The sequence below is a fragment of the Etheostoma spectabile genome, unplaced genomic scaffold (assembly GCF_008692095.1).
Source record: "Etheostoma spectabile isolate EspeVRDwgs_2016 unplaced genomic scaffold, UIUC_Espe_1.0 scaffold00018483, whole genome shotgun sequence".
Classification (NCBI taxonomy): Eukaryota; Metazoa; Chordata; class Actinopteri; order Perciformes; family Percidae; genus Etheostoma; species Etheostoma spectabile.
In genome coordinates, this window is record NW_022604280.1 from 15,242 (window position 1) to 38,835 (window position 23,594).

The 23,594-nt window shown below is 45.7% G+C and overlaps 5 non-coding genes across 5 annotated transcripts; all 5 read right to left on the reverse strand.

Moving 5' to 3' along the window:
• Positions 1-36: 36 nt before the first annotated feature.
• Positions 37-153, reverse strand: LOC116680553 (U5 spliceosomal RNA). Its single transcript, XR_004329785.1, has one exon. It is a non-coding gene; the product is annotated as a U5 spliceosomal RNA (small nuclear RNA).
• Positions 154-521: 368 nt separating this feature from the next.
• LOC116680546 (U2 spliceosomal RNA) lies at positions 522-712 on the reverse strand. The gene has a single exon (XR_004329778.1). It is a non-coding gene; the product is annotated as a U2 spliceosomal RNA (small nuclear RNA).
• Positions 713-991: 279 nt separating this feature from the next.
• LOC116680550 (U5 spliceosomal RNA) lies at positions 992-1,107 on the reverse strand. Its single transcript, XR_004329782.1, has one exon. It is a non-coding gene; the product is annotated as a U5 spliceosomal RNA (small nuclear RNA).
• An 18,132-nt stretch (positions 1,108-19,239) lies between these two features.
• LOC116680561 (U2 spliceosomal RNA) lies at positions 19,240-19,430 on the reverse strand. Its single transcript, XR_004329792.1, has one exon. It is a non-coding gene; the product is annotated as a U2 spliceosomal RNA (small nuclear RNA).
• Positions 19,431-22,282: 2,852 nt separating this feature from the next.
• Positions 22,283-22,397, reverse strand: LOC116680556 (U5 spliceosomal RNA). The gene has a single exon (XR_004329788.1). It is a non-coding gene; the product is annotated as a U5 spliceosomal RNA (small nuclear RNA).
• Positions 22,398-23,594: the final 1,197 nt, after the last annotated feature.

The following is a 23,594-nucleotide window of genomic DNA, read 5'->3' on the forward strand; positions in this document are numbered from 1 at the left end:
TTATGGAGAGCGCATTTGTTTTTTACAAGTACAAAAGGCTTAACCAAACAGCAAAGCCCACCAAAAATAATTTCAACTCATAGGCGTTCCTCTCCACGGAAGTCTTTAGTAAAAGGCGAAAGGCTTGTGCGTTATGAAGAGAAACCAGAGTAAGTGCAGACCACGCTCGAGAGCAGCCGAAATGCCCAGTCTTCCCAGTCCCAACCCTCGCGGTGATTCTCACTTGGTGTGCCGCTTTCCAAATCCAAGGCCTGGCCTATTGCCACACTGTCACAGGGCCAATATTTTGTCCTTGCTGTTTTTCCGCCAATAAATAGTGCAAATCTTGCTACACTTTTGTATGGCTTTATCTTGCCAAGTATTATAACAACGTTTTGATACCAGGAACCCAACGAGGTCATTCAGGTTTTGCGACAACTTCTGACGGTAAAATCTGCCAGCCATGTCTCTTCAGGTCCATTGACAGTTTGAGCAACGGGCAGCTCCACGTGCATCGTCAATTGTTTTTCCACAAGACAGAAGATGGGTGCACCGTTCCCAGCGACGCTGCAATACCGGGTCGATGCGTGGAGTGAATGGAGCAAGCCCCTTTTTCAACTCCCATTGCTAAAAATCCATTTAATATGTTGTCCCCTGATAGAGGACATATCAGATATTAAACTGATAAGAACAGATACTACACTTGATCTTAGCCAAAAGGCCGAGAAGCGATGACCACCACCTCTATGCTGTCAGATGCGACCTCCCCGGACGGTTCTCAGTTGTCACGGTCCAGTAATTTTAAATGGACATAACAGCTGCTGCTTAGCACCCCCGTCCAAGCGCTTCATGGGGAAGCACAAAAAGTTTTAGTTAAAGACGGCAATTGTGGTTTTCCCAATTGGTCAAGCTCCTGCCAACGTGCAATATTCCCATGCTGTCACATTTTGGCTACGTTTAAGAATCTGAGTTTCCTTTTGGAGAGCATATTTGTTTTTCACAAGTACAAAAGGCTTGGCCAAACAGCAAAGCCCACCAAAAATAACTTCAACTCATAGGCGTTCCTCTCCACGGAAGTCTTTAGTAAAAGGCGAAAGACTTGTGCGTTATGAAGAGAAACCAGAGTAAGTACAGCCCACTCTCGAGAGCAGCCGAAAACGCCAGTCTTCCCAGTCCCAACCCTCGCGGTAATTCTCACTTGGTGTGCCGCTTTTCCAAATCCAAGGCCTCACCAATATTTTGTCCTTGCTGTTTTTCTGCCAATTGTTGGAGAAATCCTTCTATAAACTGACAACTGACTCCATGATGAATTAACACAGCGTTTATTCTTGTGGTCAACAGATGAAATGCGTTTCCGGGCAGTTAAACGTGCACGGACCAGATGGAAACTTGTCTAGTACAGAGGTTCCCAAAAAGGCACTTAAACAATAGCGTGCTCAGGGTTATATTGGTTCCCCTTGTGGGGCCTGATTGGTCAGCTATACTGTTGCTGGGGTACAATCCCTGCTCTGCCTCTTCCTTCTTGCCTGTCTATTATTTTCAGTTATCATTTACTTCACAAGACAGCTATGTTCACTCCCTTCTTAGTTTGTACGTCCTGTTCTCTGAGTTATCAGACCGTCCTCGAACTTCAGTGTCCTTGGCCTCACCATCTCCTCTTCTCGTGCTCACTGTAGCTTATCTGACTAAGATAGCCCTCCTGTTCTCTCCCTCCTAGCCGTACCCCAGCTGCAAAGCATAATGTATAATATGTCACACACACACACACTCTTATTTAGTCTTTGGTTAATTCAGCATATACTTTAAGCCAGCTTTTACGTGGCCGTTCCTGAGTGCCCTGTTCATCACCACCTCAATCATTGTATTATTTTCCCACAAATTCCCCCTTTTCGCACCTACTAGGTGCGAACACTTTTTACACTAACTGCAGTGCCTCAACGTCCTCCCCGTCCTCAGGCATGGTGAGTAATGGCAGCATCCCAGCGGAATAGGGAGGCGGCGCTTTTTCTTTGGACAAGGCAGTGGTGATGAGCTGGGATATCATGGTCCGCAGGCAGGGCACACAGCAACACCCACAGGTAACTAGAATAGCGAGAAAAACAGCAATAGATGTCAAACAAGCAGTGATAAGATTCTTCCATTTGCCAAAAAAGGTTGTCATCCACCCCTCCAATGGATTTGATACACCTGAGGCGTCATGCATCTCCTGGGAAAGGGCTCGAAGTTGGTTCAAAGCCCTGGTGACCTTCCCATCCGGGGCAGTGTTGTTAGGGATGACCGTACAGCACATCTTTCCGAACATGGAACAGACTCCTCCTTTTTCAGCCAACAGCATGTCCAGCGCCATCCTATTCTGGAGCGCCATGAGGGACGTTGGGGCCATCTGCTCGGCCAGGCCTTCGATGGCATCCCTAGTTGCATTGCTCAAGCGTAAAACATTATAATGCACAAAATGTATCCTATCTACATTTTGCTGGGAGTGACGGGGAAGATGGCTGAAAGCAGTGGTATATTCTCAAATCCTGCGGCTATTTGATCTGCCAATTTGTATTCATTCGGGACACCCCTAGGAACTCCTATGCTGTCTATATAGGTTGGGGTTCCCGCCCATGGATCAAAAGCCGGGCCTTGCATACTACGGGCCCTGCGCCTTCTCTTTACGGTCAGTTGCACAGCCTTATGGTGGGTATAGTGGACTCTACTCCCCACCAAAGATATGGGCATAGCTAATCTAACCATAGCACAAACTCCTGACGTTTGATTTGGGAACTTTATCTGGGAGTACAACCTAAGACCACCACAATAGTAGAATAGTCCTATTCTAGCCACTGGGCCTAGGGCTGTTTTGTTTTGTACAGTTGTATTACACCAGTCTGGGGGTATATCACCTAGTTTGATTGTGGGCTTGCTTGATCCGGTGAGATTGAAACAGTGATATCTTGCACCCTCCCCCTTTATGGCGGTAAAATACCCTGGTTTTTCAAAGCCTGGGGGAAAGAGGGATGCTAGGGTAGTACAATTGCGGGAAGCTGTCTTAGAGTGTGTGAAGTTCAACATGCATGCATATCCTGCTGGGTCCTCATTAGGAAACAACGGGGCCGGGTTAGTGAACATGACTGGTCTAGCTGTGGCACAGGCCACGCACCCTTCCATGTGTTGTTCTTTGGCATTCTGTATTAGCCACCTGATCCATAAATTGTCCTGGCCTGCACCTGCTGATAACTCTAACACATCTTCCACCCTCATTTTAGAGAAGTCCTGCACTATTACGTCTTCCTCCTTCAGGGGGGGTTTTACTGTAGTCTCTGCCATGTCAGTGTCATTCTGTGTGTGCGTGAGGGGATCCAAAATATTTATCTGCAGGGGGGTTATCTGGTCACTTCCTGCTATCCATACACCTATGGCTAACATCCACACATCCTGACCGTTCCTGCTCCCAATTGCTCTATTTACTGACAGGGTTATGGGATTTTTCGTGGGGTCTGAACTATAGTCCCGCTGTATAGATAATATCTCCCATTCATCTTGTTGTACCCACCAATCTCTTTTGTCTGTCAACCTCGCCCATGGTTTCCACCCTCCTGTTGTCCAACCCGCGTCATACCAGCTGTTACAGAGACTACCTTTCACCTGTCCGGAAGCGCTCCTTTCACAGTCCTCTACCTTTTGATAGTCGTCACAGATGTACACATCTGTGTTTTTGTAGAAACTATTATACCCCCCGCAGTCTATAGCTTGACACAAATCAAAGGTAAATGACGTGGTTGAGTCTCTCACATAGGGGAGAGTCAATCTGGCACCGCACCTTGGGGATGGGCCCTTAGTGTGTTGCTTCACTACTGCCCAAACTGCTCTTCTTTTCTCTCGTCTAGTTTCATTTCCTTTGTTACTGAGAGGTGGTTGGACACTACCGGGTGATTGTTCTTTGTGGTCTCGGTCCCCATACGCATGTTCCAACCCCAGAATTAATGCTGCAACTCCCACTACTACTACTACTGCTAGGACAACTGTTGTCTTTTTCCCAAACCCCATTGCCTTCCAAGTTATGGATGTACTATGCGGGGGCTGTTCCCCGCCAAAACATCTCTTCCATCTATACATTTTGGATTGCTTTTCTAATTTCTGCCAATGGGCGGCTAGGAGGTGCGGCTGGGGCACAATGTGTCAGGTGGTACCAAGGTGCTCCTTTTTTACCTTTAACCTGGACCGAGTGTGAAGTAACCTCCCTCACTTCGTAAGGCCCGGACCACCTGGGGTCAGTCCACTTCCTCTTGTGAACTTTGACCCTGACCCAGTCGCCTACCTTGACAGGTAGTGTTGCTTCCTCCTGCGGTTTCCTGTTCGCCAACTGGACCTGCGTAGAAAGGGCTGAAACCAGAGATGTTAGCTTTTTCATATAGTCTGTCATTTCTATTTGCTGAACATCTAACATTGGCATGTGGCCTCCATCTAGTGGAGGTCCTGGCATTTTTCTCCCTGTCATTATTTCATGTGGGGTCAAATGTGTTTCTCGTCCTTCTGAGGACCTCATAGCCATGAGGGCCAATGGGAGCGCTTCTACCCATGTTAACTTGCTTCCTGTACATGCCTTGGCTATCTTAGCCTTCAATGTCTGGTTTGCTCTTTCCACCATTCCCTGTGACTGTGGATGATAAACTGATCCGAAGGCATGAGTGATTCCCAGGGCCTGTTCTACTTCTCTTAGTAGTTTGTTGTTAAAATGTGTGCCATTATCTGACCTTATTTGCCTGGGGACCCCATACCTCGGGATGAGTTCAGTTTTGAGCCATTTCACCACTGTTTTTGCGTCCTCTTTTCTGGTGGGAATGGCTTCTACCCACCTAGAGAACCTGTCTACCATCACCAGAAGATACCTTTTTCCCCCTACCACATTTTCTGCGCCCATATCAGTATAATCTATACTGATATCTTGAAAACAAGCTGTGGGGACTGGGTACGCTCCTTTTAGTGTGGTGTATGGTTTCTGAACATTATGCTCTCCACACACCCTGCATTCCTGACAAAAATGTGTCACCATGTCCCTCAAATTGGGGTGCCACCACAGCTCAGACAGATTCAGGAGAGTCTGTTTTCTTCCTTCATGTGTTGGTCTGTGTGCCTCAGGTAGCAACATTCTGCACATCTCGGCTGATGCTGCTATCTTTCCTTGATGAGACCTCCATATCCCATCTTTGTCTTTTGTGGCGCCGCTCCGCTGCCACTGATTCCATTCATAGGCTCCTGCCTTTTTCCACTGTATCCAGCCTTGATGAGTGGTACATCAGTACATGTCTGTCTCCCCCTTTTTTCTGAAATAAAATGGCATTGAGAAAGCCATTGTTTTCAGAAACATCCACATGAAATGGGAGTGAGTAGTCTGGGGAGGTGAGTGTCTCTGCCCTTGCTAGGGCACTTTTGAGGTCAGAGAAGGCGGCCTCGGCCTCTGTTGTCCATAGGAGGGGGCGGTGAGACAGCGATGACCAGCAGCAGCCACCAGTTCCCTGAGCGATGTAGTTCTGTTGGTATAGTCAGGGATATGTGAGCGGCTGTATCCTGTGAGGCCCTTTAAAGCACCACATGTCTTCAGCGTCAGTGTCAGCTTTTAGAAGGCCAGGTGTGGAGGTGGGGAGCCATTTAAATGTTAGTGCACGTTTTATCATAGGGCCCAGGGATCTGGTCTGCTGGCCAAATCCTACTGCGAGTGTGACATGCGGGGAAGAAGAGTCCCAGAGTGTGTACCAGTCTTCAGAGGAGTGCGTTAAGACCACAGAAGCAGCCACCCCTTCTTTACCACAATATATGCCTCTGCATAAGAGAAGTGGGTGCTGTCCTTGCATGTTTGTCTCCCAGTCATCTTGATATGGGGTGTCCAGGTCGTCAGCTACATGTAGAGTACAGTGTACTTGTGGGAGTGGGGACATGTAGGGGTGCAGTCTGTATATGGCTGGTTTCAGGATGTTGAATGCATGTTGAATGGAGGGTGTGTCAGGGCCTGTGGGAAGCAGGCGTAACCAATATACATATTGGTGTAGTTCTGACACTGGGGTTGGTGTGAGGGAGAGAATGGTGACTGGGGAATCAGGAGTGGATACTGGAGGAACAGGAGTGACATGAATGCCATCCACATTCATCCATATGCACAGATTCAATTTACACATAAGATCTCTTCCTAATAAATTTACTGGGCATGCAGGGGAAAGCAAAAAAGAATGTGTGTGTGTTTGTGAGTTAAATTCGGTTAACAATGGCTGTGTGAAGTGCTGTAAGATAGGGGTCCCACTGACTCCCATAACTGACTGAGTTTGAGCTGAAGGAGGGAAGTAGGTGGAATTTAGACAGGAGAACGTTGCTCCTGTGTCTGCCAGCATTACATGTGGTTTACCTTGAATAGTAAGGGTAATGAGGGGTTCTGTGGTCAGACCAAAATGAAAATCAGTGGGAGGACACCTTCATTGTGGACCCTGTTGGTCATACCATTGCTGTTGTAGGGCCTGATTAGCGGGGGACAGTGGCCATGGCTCACCGGGGTATGGTTGGGGTGAGGGATTTCTCCCTGGCCCTCTAGGGGGCTGTGCTGGGGGCTCTTGGCATTCTCTTGCATAGTGGCCTTGCTGACCACAGTTGTAGCAAAGGAAGTAGGGCTGAGAGGTCCTTCCTCCAGGCCTGGACCTAGTCATTCCTCCTCCTCTCTGAAAACCTCGCCCTCTTCCTCTTGTGGGCCAATTTGCTGGCTCGTGTTCGCTGGCCATGGTGGTTGTGGGGGTGGTGGCCAGGAAGCTTGTGCTCTCTGTAAGAGTTGAGTGACTGCTTCCAACACTGGGGCTTCTGACTGTTGGGGGTTCTGTGAGACTGTCATTTGTTTAGCTTTGCTGGGCTTGGGCTTGTTTAATTCTTCCAGTTGTTTCTTTAACAATTGAGTTTGTAGTCTTTTTAATTCATCTTCTTGTTGCTCTGCTCCTTTTTGGTGTTTTGACAGGAAATGACGCACATTCTCGCCCCATGTTGCATCGGTCATTGTTTGCAGGCCTACTACTCCTCCTAACTGTGTCTGAACTGCTGTGGGTAATCCCCCTAGTACCCCATGGCGGAACAGCGCCACTGTGGCGGCGGACTGGTCCCACGGTTCCCTCATAGCACGCTGCCAAATCTTTTTTGCTCTATCTGCATAGGCATCAAAATTTTCATCACTTAGTCTTTTTAAATCATGCCATGCTGCATGATCCCCAACTGTGGGATACATGCGGTGCAGCTCAGCCCAAATGCCAGGGGTTACTGCTGATGCAGGCACTGATGCGGGAACAGTGGGTCCAGCTCCCCCTCTGGTGAGGGCAGCACTAGCTTCATCTGCTCCCATTACTCTACCCAATACTGCTCTGAGATCTCCCAAACACAGCTGCACTCCTGCTGTAAGACTATTGAAAGCTGTGAGGAAATGCTCAGCCCCTCCTGTCAGGGAGGGGAGTTTTGCACACAGAGCATCTAAGTCACCAAAACTGTAAGGGGTGTACATCAACAGTCCTCCTCCTCCTCCTACTGGGCGGAGTGGGCATTGTAGCCCCGCCTCTGGTGTGTGGCGCGTCTGCTCTTCCTCACTGAGCTCATTCACTGTTCGACGCAGCTGCTCTTGCTGCTCTTTTATCTCTCTGAACTCTTTGTTAAGTCTTTCCCTTATTCTAGTTGATCTTCGCAGCATAACTTCGTCAGGGTCCTCGTTGGTAAATTTACCTTTAAATGTGCCTGCTACAAAAACGTCTTGAGGACTTTGTGATCTAGATCTGGGCCTGCGTTTATGTCGTTTTTTAGTCCTTTCCCTAGAGCTAGAGCTTCTGTCTGTTTGCTCACTTTCCCTGCTGCTGTCTGACTGTTCGCTATCTTCCTTACTTCCTGAGTCTTGTGGGGTACTATGGTGAGGTGGACTGGGTCCTTTTACTGACATGTGAAAATGCTCTGGATTTTGTTGGCAAAAAGACGCTGAATATGGGGTACTAGCTTTGCTTGGGCCGGCTGGGACTGTGGCCGCTGGTTGTGGTGGAGCCGCTGCTGCTCCCCCTGACGCTGACTGTACCATTAAATTTAGATAACATTCTAAATCCTGTACGCGGCCCTCTAATGCCGGTATCAATGGGTCCTGTGGTACATCTATTTGTAATGCATTTGGCTGTAAATGGGCAGTTACCACTGGGGCTTGGACTGTGGGTTTTGATGCCGTTGGACCTGTATACGGCGGCGGTGGAGCGGAAATTCTTAGGTTTCTTATGTCTGGATAAAAAGGGTTTGTTGGCGGGGGCGCCTCAGCGGGCAGCGGGGTTTTCTCTGCGCTAGCGGTTTTATTCTGTTCAGCTTCTGTCTCAGTTTTTGGTGAACTTTTGTCATCTTGTTTTGTCAATCCCAATTGTTTCTGTATTGCATTTGTCATTTTCAACCCCACCCCATATTTCTCTTTCTGCGCTTCATACTCCTTCTGCTTTGGTTTAGTCAATTTAAACCATTTTCTTTTCTTTTCCTCCTCTGCCTGCCTTTCCGCATACTCCAACTTACTTTTTTCATACTTCACTATTTCATTCACTTTCTCCGGGGACGGCGCCCCTTCTCCCTCAATCCATCCTCCTCTCTCCCATTCTTTCACAATCTCTTTTGCTACTTTCTCCTCTCCTTTATTGCCATACTTTTTCACTGCCCCTACTAACACTTTACCATAAGGGGTCGTCATTTTACAACAAATAAGCAGTGAGAAAAAATCCAACAAGCCAAACCACAACAAAAATCACACATGCAACAACAAACAACTTTTTCATTAAGACTCCATCTAGAGCCTTTTTATGTACATCTCTATAATCTTTACAACTTAAAAAGTGACCTCTCACTCCTTTGCACAAATACACTCGCGGTGGACTCGTAATATTACAATGACAATCTGTTAACTGCAATTCTTTTTCAGGTTGTTCACACAGAACCAAGGGTGGCAATTCACAATCACTCATCTGAACTATCTGTCCTTAGCAGTCTCCTACCTCGTCAACCATCTGGACGTATTTTCCTCTGACTATTTGTCCCTTTTCCTCTCCTACCGCCACCCGTATTATTCAACAATTCTCTCACAACTCTCTAGTTGTTTTTCTCTGTTTAATCACATCACATGCCCCAACATTTCATCTGTTTGTATCCCTTTAATTACAGCACATTCAATCAATACTTTTCGCTTAAAACAACACTTACGACAGTTGAAATGTGATCACATCAATTTAGTTTTCAGCCAATAACAGAATTTTGATTTTAAACAGGCTTCTGCTTACCTTTTTTGTTGAGAGCTCTCAGTGATCACACCAACGAATCGCAGTATCGCCGCTCAGTCCCCTTCACGGGCTGCGGGATGTCAGTCCGGTGGCTGAGCTGAACCGGACCGTGGACACAATGCCAAGGTCCAGTTGGATTCTCCTGTCCAATTACGTTATCACGTACGGGGTCACCAAATTTGTTGGAGAAATCCTTCTATAAACTGACAACTGACTCCATGATGAATTAACACAGCGTTTATTCTTGTGGTCAACAGATGAAATGCGTTTCCGGGCAGTTAAACGTGCACGGACCAGATGGAAACTTGTCTAGTACAGAGGTTCCCAAAAAGGCACTTAAACAATAGCGTGCTCAGGGTTATATTGGTTCCCCTTGTGGGGCCTGATTGGTCAGCTATACTGTTGCTGGGGTACAATCCCTGCTCTGCCTCTTCCTTCTTGCCTGTCTATTATTTTCAGTTATCATTTACTTCACAAGACAGCTATGTTCACTCCCTTCTTAGTTTGTACGTCCTGTTCTCTGAGTTATCAGACCGTCCTCGAACTTCAGTGTCCTTGGCCTCACCATCTCCTCTTCTCGTGCTCACTGTAGCTTATCTGACTAAGATAGCCCTCCTGTTCTCTCCCTCCTAGCCGTACCCCAGCTGCAAAGCATAATGTATAATATGTCACACACACACACACTCTTATTTAGTCTTTGGTTAATTCAGCATATACTTTAAGCCAGCTTTTACGTGGCCGTTCCTGAGTGCCCTGTTCATCACCACCTCAGTCATTGTATTATTTTCCCACACAATCAAAAGTGCAAATCTTGCTACACTTTTGTATGGCTTTATCTTGTCAAGTATTATAACAACGTTTTGATACCAGGAACCCAACGAGGTTTCACAGATCATTCAGTTTTTAGGACAATTTCTGGCGGTAAAATCTGCCAGCCATGTCTCTTCAGGTCCGTTGACAGTTTGGGCAACGGGCAGCTTCACGTGCATCGTTAATTGTTTTTCCAGAAGACAGAAGATGGATGCACCGTTCCCGGTGACGCTGCAATACCGGTCGATGCGTGGGGTTTAGATTTGTGCATATACACATCAACTTTCTTTTACATTACTGCATATACACATCAACTTTCTTTTTGATTCATCATCACCATTCATTATGTCATCATCACTATTCATTATGTCATCATCACAATTCATTATGACATCAACTTTCTTTATATTACTGCATATACACTAGGGTGATCCGAGTGTCCGGCTGAAACGAGTATCCGGTACGGATAAAGCACTTTTGCCGAGTACAAGTATTATCCGAGTAATATGAGTCAATATCCGTGCTAGGATTGAATAAAACTCCTCAACTGGCCGCGCAGCGTTCTGTGATAATCACAGCGCCCCCCCCCCCCGCCTACAAACCCGCTCGGATCAATCACACACACACAGAACATGGAGAAATGCGCTCTCTCTCGCTCTCTCTCTCGCTCTCTCCTGCTCCGTCAGTCAATTCGGTCTGCGGATCTGTTCCGTTAACGTTTAGGGTTTCTTCAGCTTCAGGTTTGTTTTTAACTTCGGTTTGTAGTCCTTACATAGTAACCAGTAGATTTCTGGTGAACGTGGGGTTTGCAGTCCTTACATAGTAACCAGTAGATTTCTGGTGAACGTGGGGTTTGTAGTCCTTACATAGTAACCAGTAGATTTCTGGTGAACGTGGGGTTTGTAGTCCTTACATAGTAACCAGTAGATTTCTGGTGAACGTGGGGTTTGCAGTCCTTACATAGTAACCAGTAGATTTCTGGTGAACGTGGGGTTTGTAGTCCTTACATAGTAACCAGTAGATTTCTGGTGAACGTGGGTTTCAGACATGCTGCTTGTTTTAAATGCGACTCCAGTTGCGTCTCTGCCATCGGAGATTTTTTTTTTTTTACTGTCAGCTGCCCCCCCCGCCCCCTCTCTCTCTGTGTCTCTCTCTTACTCACACACACACACACACTCACACACACACACACACACACACACACACATATACCTGGTGTGGAAATAAAAAAAATAAAAAAGAACCAAAAAAAAAAAAAATCACACTGTGGGAAAATAATACAATGACTGAGGTGGTGATGAACAGGGCACTCAGGAACGGCCACGTAAAAGCTGGCTTAAAGTATATACTGAATTAACCAAAGACTAAATAAGAGTGTGTGTATGTGTGACATATTATACATTATGCTTTGCAGCTGGGTTACAGCTAGGAGGGAGAGAACAGACAGGGCTATCTTAGTCAGATAAGCTACAGTGAGCACGGGAAGAGGAGATGGTGAGGCCAAGGACACTGAAGTTCGAGGACGGTCTGATAACTCAGAGAACAGGACGTACAAAACCAAGAAGGGAGTGAACATAGCTGTCTTGTGAAGTAAATGATAACTGAAAATAATAGACAGGCAAGAAGAAAGAGGGAAGAGAAAGAGCAGGGAGTGTAACCCAGCAACAGTATAGCTGACCAATCAGGCCCCACAAGGGGAACCAATATAACCCTGAGCACACTATTGTTTAAGTGCCTTTTTGGGAACCTCTGTACTAGACAAGTTTCCATCAGGTCCGTGCACGTAAAACTGCTCGGAAACGCATTTCATCTGTTGACCACAAGAATAAACGCTGTGTTAATTCATCATGGAGTCAGTTGTCAGTTTATAGAAGGATTTCTCCAACAAATTTGGTGACCCCCGACGTGATAACGTAATTGGACAGGGGAATCCAACTGGACCTTGGCATTGTGTCCACGGTCCGGTTCAGCTCAGCCACCGGACTGACATCCCGCAGCCCGTGAAGGGGACTGAGCGGCGATACTGCGATTCGTTGGTGTGATCACTGAGAGCTCTCAACAAAAAAGGTAAGCAGAAGCCTGTTTAAAATCAAAATTCTGTTATTGGCTGAAAACTAAATTGATGTGATCACATTTCAACTGTCGTAAGTGTTGTTTTAAGCGAAAAGTATTGATTGAATGTGCTGTAATTAAAGGGATATAAACAGATGAAATGTTGGGGCATGTGATGTGATTAAACAGAGAAAAACAACTAGAGAGTTGTAAGAGAATTGTTGAATAATACGGGTGGCGGTAGGAGAGGAAAAGGGACAAATAGTCAGAGGAAAATACGTCCAGATGGTTGACGAGGTAGGAGACTGCTAAGGACAGATAGTTCAGATGAGTGATTGTGAATTGCCACCCTTGGTTCTGTGTGAACATCCTGAAAAAGAGTTGCAGTTAACAGATTGTCATTGTAATATTACGAGTCCACCGCGAGTGTATTTGTGCGAAGGAGTGAGAGGTCACTTTTTAAGTTGTAAAGATTATAGAGATGTACATAAAAAGGCTCTAGATGGAGTCTTAATGAAAAAGTTGTTCGTTGTTGCATGTGTGATTTTTGTTGTGGTTTGGCTTGTTGGATTTTTTCTCACTGCTTATTTGTTGTAAAATGACGACCCCTTATGGTAAAGTGTTAGTAGGGGCAGTGAAAAAGTATGGCAGTAAAGGAGAGGAGAAAGTAGCAAAAGAGATTGTGAAAGAATGGGAGAGAGGAGGATGGATTGAGGGAGAAGGGGCGCCGTCCCCGGAGAAAGTGAATGAAATAGTGAAGTATGAAAAAAGTAAGTTGGAGTATGCGGAAAGGCAGGCAGAGGAGGAAAAGAAAAGAAAATGGTTTAAATTGACTAAACCAAAGCAGAAGGAGTATGAAGCGCAGAAAGAGAAATATGGGGTGGGGTTGAAAATGACAAATGCAATACAGAAACAATTGGGATTGACAAAACAAGATGACAAAAGTTCACCAAAAACTGAGACAGAAGCTGAACAGAATAAAACCGTTAGCGCAGAGAAAACCCCGCTGCCCGCTGAGGCGCCCCCGCCAACAAACCCTTTTTATCCAGATATAAGAAACCTAAGAATTTCCGCTCCACCGCCGCCGTATACAGGTCCAACGGCATCAAAACCCACAGTCCAAGCCCCAGTGGTAACTGCCCATTTACAGCCAAATGCATTACAAATAGACGTACCACAGGACCCATTGATACCGGCATTAGAGGGCCGCGTACAGGATTTAGAATGTTATCTAAATTTAATGGTACAGTCAGCGCCAGGGGGAGCAGCAGCGGCTCCACCACAACCAGCGGCTACAGTCCCAGCCGGCCCAAGCAAAGCTAGTACCCCATATTCAGCGTCTTTTTGCCAACAAAATCCAGAGCATTTTCACATGTCAGTAAAAGGACCCAGTCCACCTCACCATAGTACCCCACAAGACTCAGGAAGTAAGGAAGATAGCGAACAGTCAGACAGCAGCAGGGAAAGTGAGCAAACAGACAGAAGCTCCAGCTCTAGGGAAAGGACTAAAAAACGACATAAACGCAGGCCCAGATCTAGATCACAAAGTCCTCAAGACGTTTTTGTAGCAGGCACATTTAAAGGTAAATTTACCAACGAGGACCCTGACGAAGTTATGCTGCGAAGATCAACTAGAATAAGGGAAAAACTTAACAAAGAGTTCAGAGAGATAAAAAAGCAGCAAGAGCAGCTGCGTCTAACAGTAAATGAGCTCAGTGAGGGAGAGCAGACGCGCCACACACCAGAGGCGGGGCTACAATGCCCACTCCGCCCAGTAGGAGGAGGAGGAGGACTGTTGATGTACACCCCTTACAGTTTTGGTGACTTAGATTCTCTGTGTGCAAAACTCCCCTCCCTGACAGGAGGGGCTGAGCATTTCCTCACAGCTTTCAATAGTCTTACAGCAGGAGTGCAGCTGTGTTTGGGAGATCTCAGAGCAGTATTGGGTAGAGTAATGGGAGCAGATGAAGCTAGTGCTGCCCTCACCAGAGGGGGAGCTGGACCCACTGTTCCCGCATCAGTGCCTGCATCAGCAGTAACCCCTGGCATTTGGGCTGAGCTGCACCGCATGTATCCCACAGTTGGGGATCATGCAGCATGGCATGATTTAAAAAGACTAAGTGATGAAAATTTTGATGCCTATGCAGATAGAGCAAAAAAGATTTGGCAGCGTGCTATGAGGGAACCGTGGGACCAGTCCGCCGCCACAGTGGCGCTGTTCCGCCATGGGGTACTAGGGGGATTACCCACAGCAGTTCAGACACAGTTAGGAGGAGTAGTAGGCCTGCAAACAATGACCGATGCAACATGGGGCGAGAATGTGCGTCATTTCCTGTCAAAACACCAAAAAGGAGCAGAGCAACAAGAAGATGAATTAAAAAGACTACAAACTCAATTGTTAAAGAAACAACTGGAAGAATTAAACAAGCCCAAGCCCAGCAAAGCTAAACAAATGACAGTCTCACAGAACCCCCAACAGTCAGAAGCCCCTCACAGTTGCAGACATGCTGTCTTTTCTGGGCCTCACAGGATACAGCCGCTCACATATCCCTGACTATACCAACAGAACTCATCACTGTCTCACCGCCCCCCTCCTATGGACAACAGAGGCCGAGGCCGCCTTCTCTGACCTCAAAAGTGCCCTAGCAAGGGCAGAGACACTCACCTCCCCAGACTACTCACTCCCATTTCATATGGATGTTTCTGAAAACAATGGCTTTCTCAATGCCATTTTATTTCAGAAAAAAGGGGGAGACAGACATGTACTGATGTACCACTCATCAAGGCTGGATACAGTCAGGAGCCTATGAATGGAATCAGTGGCAGCGGAGCGGCGCCACAAAAGACAAAGATGGGATATGGAGGTCTCATCAAGGAAAGATAGCAGCATCAGCCGAGATGTGCAGAATGTTGCTACCTGAGGCACACAGACCAACACATGAAGGAAGAAAACAGACTCTCCTGAATCTGTCTGAGTTGTGGTGGCACCCCAATTTGAGGGACATGGTGACACATTTTTGTCAGGAATGCAGGGTGTGTGGAGAGCATAATGTTCAGAAACCATACACCACACTAAAAGGAGCGTACCCAGTCCCCACAGCTTGTTTTCAAGATATCAGTATAGATTATACTGATATGGGCGCAGAAAATATGGTAGGGGGAAAAAGGTATCTTCTGGTGATGGTAGACAGGTTCTCTAGGTGGGTAGAAGCCATTCCCACCGGAAAAGAGGACGCAAAAACAGTGGTGAAATGGCTCAAAACTGAACTCATCCCGAGGTATGGGGTCCCCAGACAAATAAGGTCAGATAATGGCACACATTTTAACAACAAACTACTAAGAGAAGTAGAACAGGCCCTGGGAATCACTCATGCCTTCGGATCAGTTTATCATCCACAGTCACAGGGAATGGTGGAAAGAGCAAACCAGACATTGAAGGCTAAGATAGCCAAGGCATGTGCAGGAAGCAAGTTAACATGGGTAGAAGCGCTCCCATTGGCCCTCATGGCTATGAGGTCCTCAGAAGGACGAGAAACACATTTGACCCCACACGAAATAATGACAGGGAGAAAAATGCCAGGACCTCCACTAGATGGAGGCCACATGCCAATGTTAGATGTTCAGCAAATAGAAATGACAGACTATATGAAAAAGCTAACATCTCTGGTTTCAGCCCTTTCTACGCAGGTCCAGTTGGCGAACAGGAAACCGCAGGAGGAAGCAACACTACCTGTCAAGGTAGGCGACTGGGTCAGGGTCAAAGTTCACAAGAGGAAGTGGACTGACCCCAGGTGGTCCGGGCCTTACGAAGTAAGGGAGGTTACTTCACACTCGGTCCAGGTTAAAGGTAAAAAAGGAGCACCTTGGCACCACCTGACACATTGTGCCCCAGTCGCACCTCCTAGCCGCCCATTGGCAGAAATTAGAAAAGCAATCCAAAATGTATAGATGGAAGAGATGTTTTGGCGGGGAACAGCCCCCACATAGTACATCCATAACTTGGAAGGCAATGGGGTTTGGGAAAAAGACAACAGTTGTCCTAGCAGTAGTAGTAGTAGTGGGAGTTGCAGCATTAATTCTGGGGTTGGAACATGCGTATGGGGACCGAGACCACAAAGAACAATCACCCGGTAGTGTCCAACCACCTCTCAGTAACAAAGGAAATGAAACTAGACGAGAGAAAAGAAGAGCAATTTGGGCAGTAGTGAAGCAACACACTAAGGGCCCATCCCCAAGGTGCGGTGCCAGATTGACTCTCCCCTATGTGAGAGACTCAACCACGTCATTTACCTTTGATTTGTGTCAGGCTATAGACTGCGGGGGGTATAATAGTTTCTACAAAAACACAGATGTGTACATCTGTGACGACTATCAAAAGGTAGAGGATTGTGAAAGGAGCGCTTCCGGACAGGTGAAAGGTAGTCTCTGTAACAGCTGGTATGACGCGGGTTGGACAACAGGAGGGTGGAAACCATGGGCGAGGTTGACAGACAAAAGAGATTGGTGGGTACAACAAGATGAATGGGAGATATTATCTATACAGCGGGACTATAGTTCAGACCCCACGAAAAATCCCATAACCCTGTCAGTAAATAGAGCAATTGGGAGCAGGAACGGTCAGGATGTGTGGATGTTAGCCATAGGTGTATGGATAGCAGGAAGTGACCAGATAACCCCCCTGCAGATAAATATTTTGGATCCCCTCACGCACACACAGAATGACACTGACATGGCAGAGACTACAGTAAAACCCCCTCTGAAGGAGGAAGACGTAATAGTGCAGGACTTCTCTAAAATGAGGGTGGAAGATGTGTTAGAGTTATCAGCAGGTGCAGGCCAGGACAATTTATGGATCAGGTGGCTAATACAGAATGCCAAAGAACAACACATGGAAGGGTGCGTGGCCTGTGCCACAGCTAGACCAGTCATGTTCACTAACCCGGCCCCGTTGTTTCCTAATGAGGACCCAGCAGGATATGCATGCATGTTGAACTTCACACACTCTAAGACAGCTTCCCGCAATTGTACTACCCTAGCATCCCTCTTTCCCCCAGGCTTTGAAAAACCAGGGTATTTTACCGCCATAAAGGGGGAGGGTGCAAGATATCACTGTTTCAATCTCACCGGATCAAGCAAGCCCACAATCAAACTAGGTGATATACCCCCAGACTGGTGTAATACAACTGTACAAAACAAAACAGCCCTAGGCCCAGTGGCTAGAATAGGACTATTCTACTATTGTGGTGGTCTTAGGTTGTACTCCCAGATAAAGTTCCCAAATCAAACGTCAGGAGTTTGTGCTATGGTTAGATTAGCTATGCCCATATCTTTGGTGGGGAGTAGAGTCCACTATACCCACCATAAGGCTGTGCAACTGACAGTAAAGAGAAGGCGCAGGGCCCGTAGTATGCAAGGCCCGGCTTTTGATCCATGGGCGGGAACCCCAACCTATATAGACAGCATAGGAGTTCCTAGGGGTGTCCCGAATGAATACAAATTGGCAGATCAAATAGCCGCAGGATTTGAGAATATACCACTGCTTTCAGCCATCTTCCCCGTCACTCCCAGCAAAAATGTAGATAGGATAAATTTTGTGCATTATAATGTTTTACGCTTGAGCAATGCAACTAGGGATGCCATCGAAGGCCTGGCCGAGCAGATGGCCCCAACGTCCCTCATGGCGCTCCAGAATAGGATGGCGCTGGACATGCTGTTGGCTGAAAAAGGAGGAGTCTGTTCCATGTTCGGAGAGATGTGCTGTACGGTCATCCCTAACAACACTGCCCCGGATGGGAAGGTCACCAGGGCTTTGAACCAACTTCGAGCCCTTTCCCAGGAGATGCATGACGCCTCAGGTGTATCAAATCCATTGGAGGGGTGGATGACAACCTTTTTTGGCAAATGGAAGAATCTTATCACTGCTTGTTTGACATCTATTGCTGTTTTTCTCGCTATTCTAGTTACCTGTGGGTGTTGCTGTGTGCCCTGCCTGCGGACCATGACATCCCGGCTCATCACCACTGCCTTGTCCAAAGAAAAAGCGCCGCCTCCCTATTCCGCTGGGATGCTGCCATTACTCACCATGCCAGAGGACGGGGAGGACGTTGAGGCACTGCAGTTAGTGTAAAAGGTGTTCGCACCTAGTAGGTGCGAAAAGGGGGAATTTGTGGGAAAATAATACAATGACTGAGGTGGTGATGAACAGGGCACTCAGGAACGGCCACGTAAAAGCTGGCTTAAAGTATATACTGAATTAACCAAAGACTAAATAAGAGTGTGTGTATGTGTGACATATTATACATTATGCTTTGCAGCTGGGTTACAGCTAGGAGGGAGAGAACAGACAGGGCTATCTTAGTCAGATAAGCTACAGTGAGCACGGGAAGAGGAGATGGTGAGGCCAAGGACACTGAAGTTCGAGGACGGTCTGATAACTCAGAGAACAGGACGTACAAAACCAAGAAGGGAGTGAACATAGCTGTCTTGTGAAGTAAATGATAACTGAAAATAATAGACAGGCAAGAAGAAAGAGGGAAGAGAAAGAGCAGGGAGTGTAACCCAGCAACAGTATAGCTGACCAATCAGGCCCCACAAGGGGAACCAATATAACCCTGAGCACACTATTGTTTAAGTGCCTTTTTGGGAACCTCTGTACTAGACAAGTTTCCATCAGGTCCGTGCACGTAAAACTGCTCGGAAACGCATTTCATCTGTTGACCACAAGAATAAACGCTGTGTTAATTCATCATGGAGTCAGTTGTCAGTTTATAGAAGGATTTCTCCAACAACACTGATCATAAAAAAATAAAAAGTTAAAAAAAGAAAGTTATATTGAATATGAAAACTCTTTTTCATTACATTTTACTTCATAATTGCAACAGCATGTGTTGTATTAATTGTTGCAAAACGTTCTGTATATAGTTTGTTTGTTACCATGACAACACCATTGATCTGAAGCTCGATGCTGTCATGTAAATAGTTTTCAAATCAGCAATAAATATAACAATTTTTGATCAACTCATATCAATTGCTCTTCAGGTCCATTGACAGTTTTGGCAACGGGCAGCTCAACGTGCATCGTTAATTGTTTTTCCACAAGACAGAAGATGGGTGCACCGTTCCCAGCGATGCTGCAATACCGGGTCGATGCGTGGAGTGAATGAAGCAAGCCCCTTTTTCAACCCCCATTGCTAAAAATCCATTTAATATGTTGTCCCCTGATAGAGGACATATCAGATATTAAACTGATAAGAACAGATACTACACTTGATCTTAGCCAAAAGGCCGAGAAGCGATGACCACCACCTCTATGCTGTCAGATGCGACCTCCCCGGACGGTTCTCAGTTGTCACGGTCCAGTAATTTTAAATGGACATAACAGCTGCTGCTTAGCACCCCCGTCCAAGCGCTTCATGGGGAAGCACAAAAAGTTTTAGTTAAAGACGGCAATTGTGGTTTTCCCAATTGGTCAAGCTCCTGCCAACGTGCAATATTCCCATGCTGTCACATTTTGGCTACGTTTAAGAATCTGAGTTTCCTTTTGGAGAGCATATTTGTTGAGCATGTTGTGTTTTTGAGAACTATGGACTGACTCAGCATGTGACGGAGCCCACCCACAATAAGGGGCACACTCTGGACTTGATTGTCTCCAAAGGTCTGAACATTTCCAAGGTTGTGGTGACTGACGTTGCTCTCTCAGATCATTCCTGTGTTTTCTTTAACGGCACTATCTCTGTGCCCAAAAGTGTCCAAACAAAGATAATCAGAAAACGGTATATCACTGAAAACACCAGTGACACATTTATACAGCTTTTCTCCTCCACACCAGCCCTCTCTGGGCTATCAGTCAGTGAGCTTGTAGATAATTTCAACTGTAAAATTACAAATGTTATTGATGCCATTGCTCCCACTAAGGTCAAAGTTGTATCTGGTAAGAAAAGATCTCCATGGAGAAATGTCCTACTGGTGAGAACAGAAAAAGAGAGTGTAGGAAAGCTGAACGAAGGTGGCGAAAAACAAATCTCCTGGTCCATTATAACTCCTATAAAGAGAGACTTCGCATTTATAATTTGGAACTGAGGAATGCAAGAAGGTCCTTTTTCTCTGATATTATCTCTAGAAACAATAATAATTCCCGTGCTTTGTTTGCTACTGTTGATAGGTTAACAAACCCTCCAGTACCAGTAGCATCTGAACTTTTATCTACCAAGGCCTGCAATGACTTTGCCTCCTTCTTCAAAGACAAAATTCAAAAGATTAGACAAACAGTCAGTGCCTCCATATCAAGTCCAGGATATGTGTTGTCACAGTGTTCAAGCAAAAATAGTTCCAATATGACAGAATTTCACACGATCAACCATACAAACCTGGAGGACATTATTCAACATCTGAAAACCTCGACCTGTTGCCTTGATGTTCTACCAACGGGACTTTTCAAAAATGTTTCCAATTGTTTGACTTCTGATCTTCTACAGATTGTGAACACATCTCTTCTTTCAGGTATCTTTCCACAGGCCCTGAAAACTGCAGTAATCAAGCCACTCTTAAAAAAGAACAACCTAGACAAGTCACTAATGAGCAACTATAGGCCAATATCAAACCTTCCGTTTTTAAGTAAAATCATTGAAAAAGTAGTCTTTCAACAACTCAACCATTTCTTGTCACTAAGCAACAGTTTTGATACCTTTCAGTCGGGTTTCCGACCACACCACAGCACTGAAACGGCTCTTGTCAAAGTCTTTAATGACATCCACCTTAACACAGATAATGGCAAAATTTCAATCTTAGTATTACTTGATCTCAGTGCTGCATTTGACACGGTCGACCACGACATACTACTAGACCGATTGGAAAACTGCGTTGGCCTTTCTGGCTCAGTACTAAACTGGTTTGAATCCTACCTAAAGAATAGGGATTACTTTGTGTCTATAGGTAATTATGCATCTGAGCGTACAAATATGACGTGCGGAGTTCCGCAAGGCTCCATTCTGGGGCCTCTTCTGTTTAACATCTACATGCTTCCACTGGCTCAGATTATGGAGAAAAACAAAATAAGTTACCATAGTTATGCGGACGACACACAAATTTACATAACCTTATCGCCAGGGGACTATAGTCCAATACAAAAACTGACTAAGTGCATCGAACAAATTAACGGCTGGATGTGCCAGAACTTTCTGAAATTAAATGAAGGAAAAACTGAGGTGGTTGTTTTTGGAGCAAGAGAGGAACGATTAAAAGTCTGCGCTCAGCTTCAAACAACAATGTTAAAAACAACAGACAAAGCCAGAAATCTTGGTGTAGTCATGGACTCAGACCTGAACTTTAACAGCCACATTAAGACAATTACAAAGTCAGCCTACTATCACCTTAAGAATAGATCAAGGGTTAAAGGACTTATGTGTCAACAGGATTTGGAAAAACTTGTCCATGCCTTTATCTTCAGTAGACTTGACTACTGTAACGGGGTCTTTACAGGTCTCCCTAAAAAATCAATCAGACAGCTGCAGCTGATTCAGAACGCTGCTGCTCGAGTCCTCACTAAGACCAAGAGACTGGATCACATCACTCCAGTTCTGAAGTCTTTACACTGGCTTCCTGTGTCTCAAAGAATTGATTTCAAAGTACTCTTGCTAGTTTATAAATCACTTAACGGTTTAGGTCCAAAATATATTGCTGATCTGCTACTACACTATGAACCACCCAGACCTCTCAGGTCATCTGGGACAGGTCTGCTTTCTGTCCCCAGAGTCAGAACTAAACAGGGTGAAGCAGCTTTCAGTTTCTATGCTCCTCATATCTGGAATAAACTCCCAGAAACCTGTAGATCCGCTGCTACTCTCAGTTCTTTTAAATCAAGGCTGAAGACCTTTCTATTTGATGCTGCCTTTCTTTAAATGACTAATCATTTCTTTAAATTTCTTATGCTGCACTGTAAATTTTATTCTTGTGTTTTATGTTTCTCTTTGTTTTTAACTGTCTATTCATGTGTTTTACCGGTTTTTAATGCTTGTGATTTTTAACTGTTTTTACTTGTGTTTTATCTGTTTAACTGATTTTGTGTAAAGCACTTTGAATTGCCTTGTTGCTGAAATGTGCTATACAAATAAAGCTGCCTTGCCTTGTCTTGCCTTTCACAAGTACAAAAGGCTTGGCCAAACAGCAAAGCCCACCAAAAATAACTTCAACTCATAGGCGTTCCTCTCCACGGAAGTCTTTAGTAAAAGGCGAAAGACTGTGCGTTATGAAGAGAAACCAGAGTAAGTACAGCCCACTCTCGAGAGCAGCCGAAAACGCCAGTCTTCCCAGTCCCAACCCTCGCGGTAATTCTCACTTGGTGTGCCGCTTTCCAAATCCAAGGCCTCACCTATTCCCCCATTGTCACAGGGCCAATATTTTGTCCTTGCTGTTTTTCTGCCAATCAAAAGTGCAAATCTTGCTACACTTTTGTATGGCTTTATCTTGTCAAGTATTATAACAACGTTTTGATACCAGGAACCCAACGAGGTTTCACAGATCATTCAGTTTTTAGGACAATTTCTGGCGGTAAAATCTGCCAGCCATGTCTCTTCAGGTCCGTTGACAGTTTGGGCAACGGGCAGCTTCACGTGCATCGTTAATTGTTTTTCCAGAAGACAGAAGATGGGTGCACCGTTCCCGGTGACGCTGCAATACCGGGTCGATGCGTGGGGTTTAGATTTGTGCATATACACATCAACTTTCTTTTACATTACTGCATATACACATCAACTTTCTTTTTGATTCATCATCACCATTCATTATGTCATCATCACTATTCATTATGTCATCATCACAATTCATTATGACATCAACTTTCTTTTATATTACTGCATATACACTAGGGGTGATCCGAGTGTCCGGCTGAAACGAGTATCCGGTACGGATAAAGCACTTTTGCCGAGTACAAGTATTATCCGAGTAATATGAGTCAATATCCGTGCTCGGATTGAATAAAACTCCTCAACTGGCCGCGCAGCGTTCTGTGATAATCACAGCGCCCCCCCCCCGCCTACAAACCCGCTCGGATCAATCACACACACACAGAACATGGAGAAATGCGCTCTCTCTCGCTCTCTCTCTCGCTCTCTCCTGCTCCGTCAGTCAATTCGGTCTGCGGATCTGTTCCGTTAACGTTTAGGGTTTCTTCAGCTTCAGGTTTGTTTTTAACTTTGGTTTGTAGTCCTTACATAGTAACCAGTAGATTTCTGGTGAACGTGGGGTTTGCAGTCCTTACATAGTAACCAGTAGATTTCTGGTGAACGTGGGGTTTGTAGTCCTTACATAGTAACCAGTAGATTTCTGGTGAACGTGGGGTTTGCAGTCCTTACATAGTAACCAGTAGATTTCTGGTGAACGTGGGTTTCAGACATGCTGCTTGTTTTAAATGCGACTCCAGTTGCGTCTCTGCCATCGGAGATTTTTTTTTTTTTACTGTCAGCT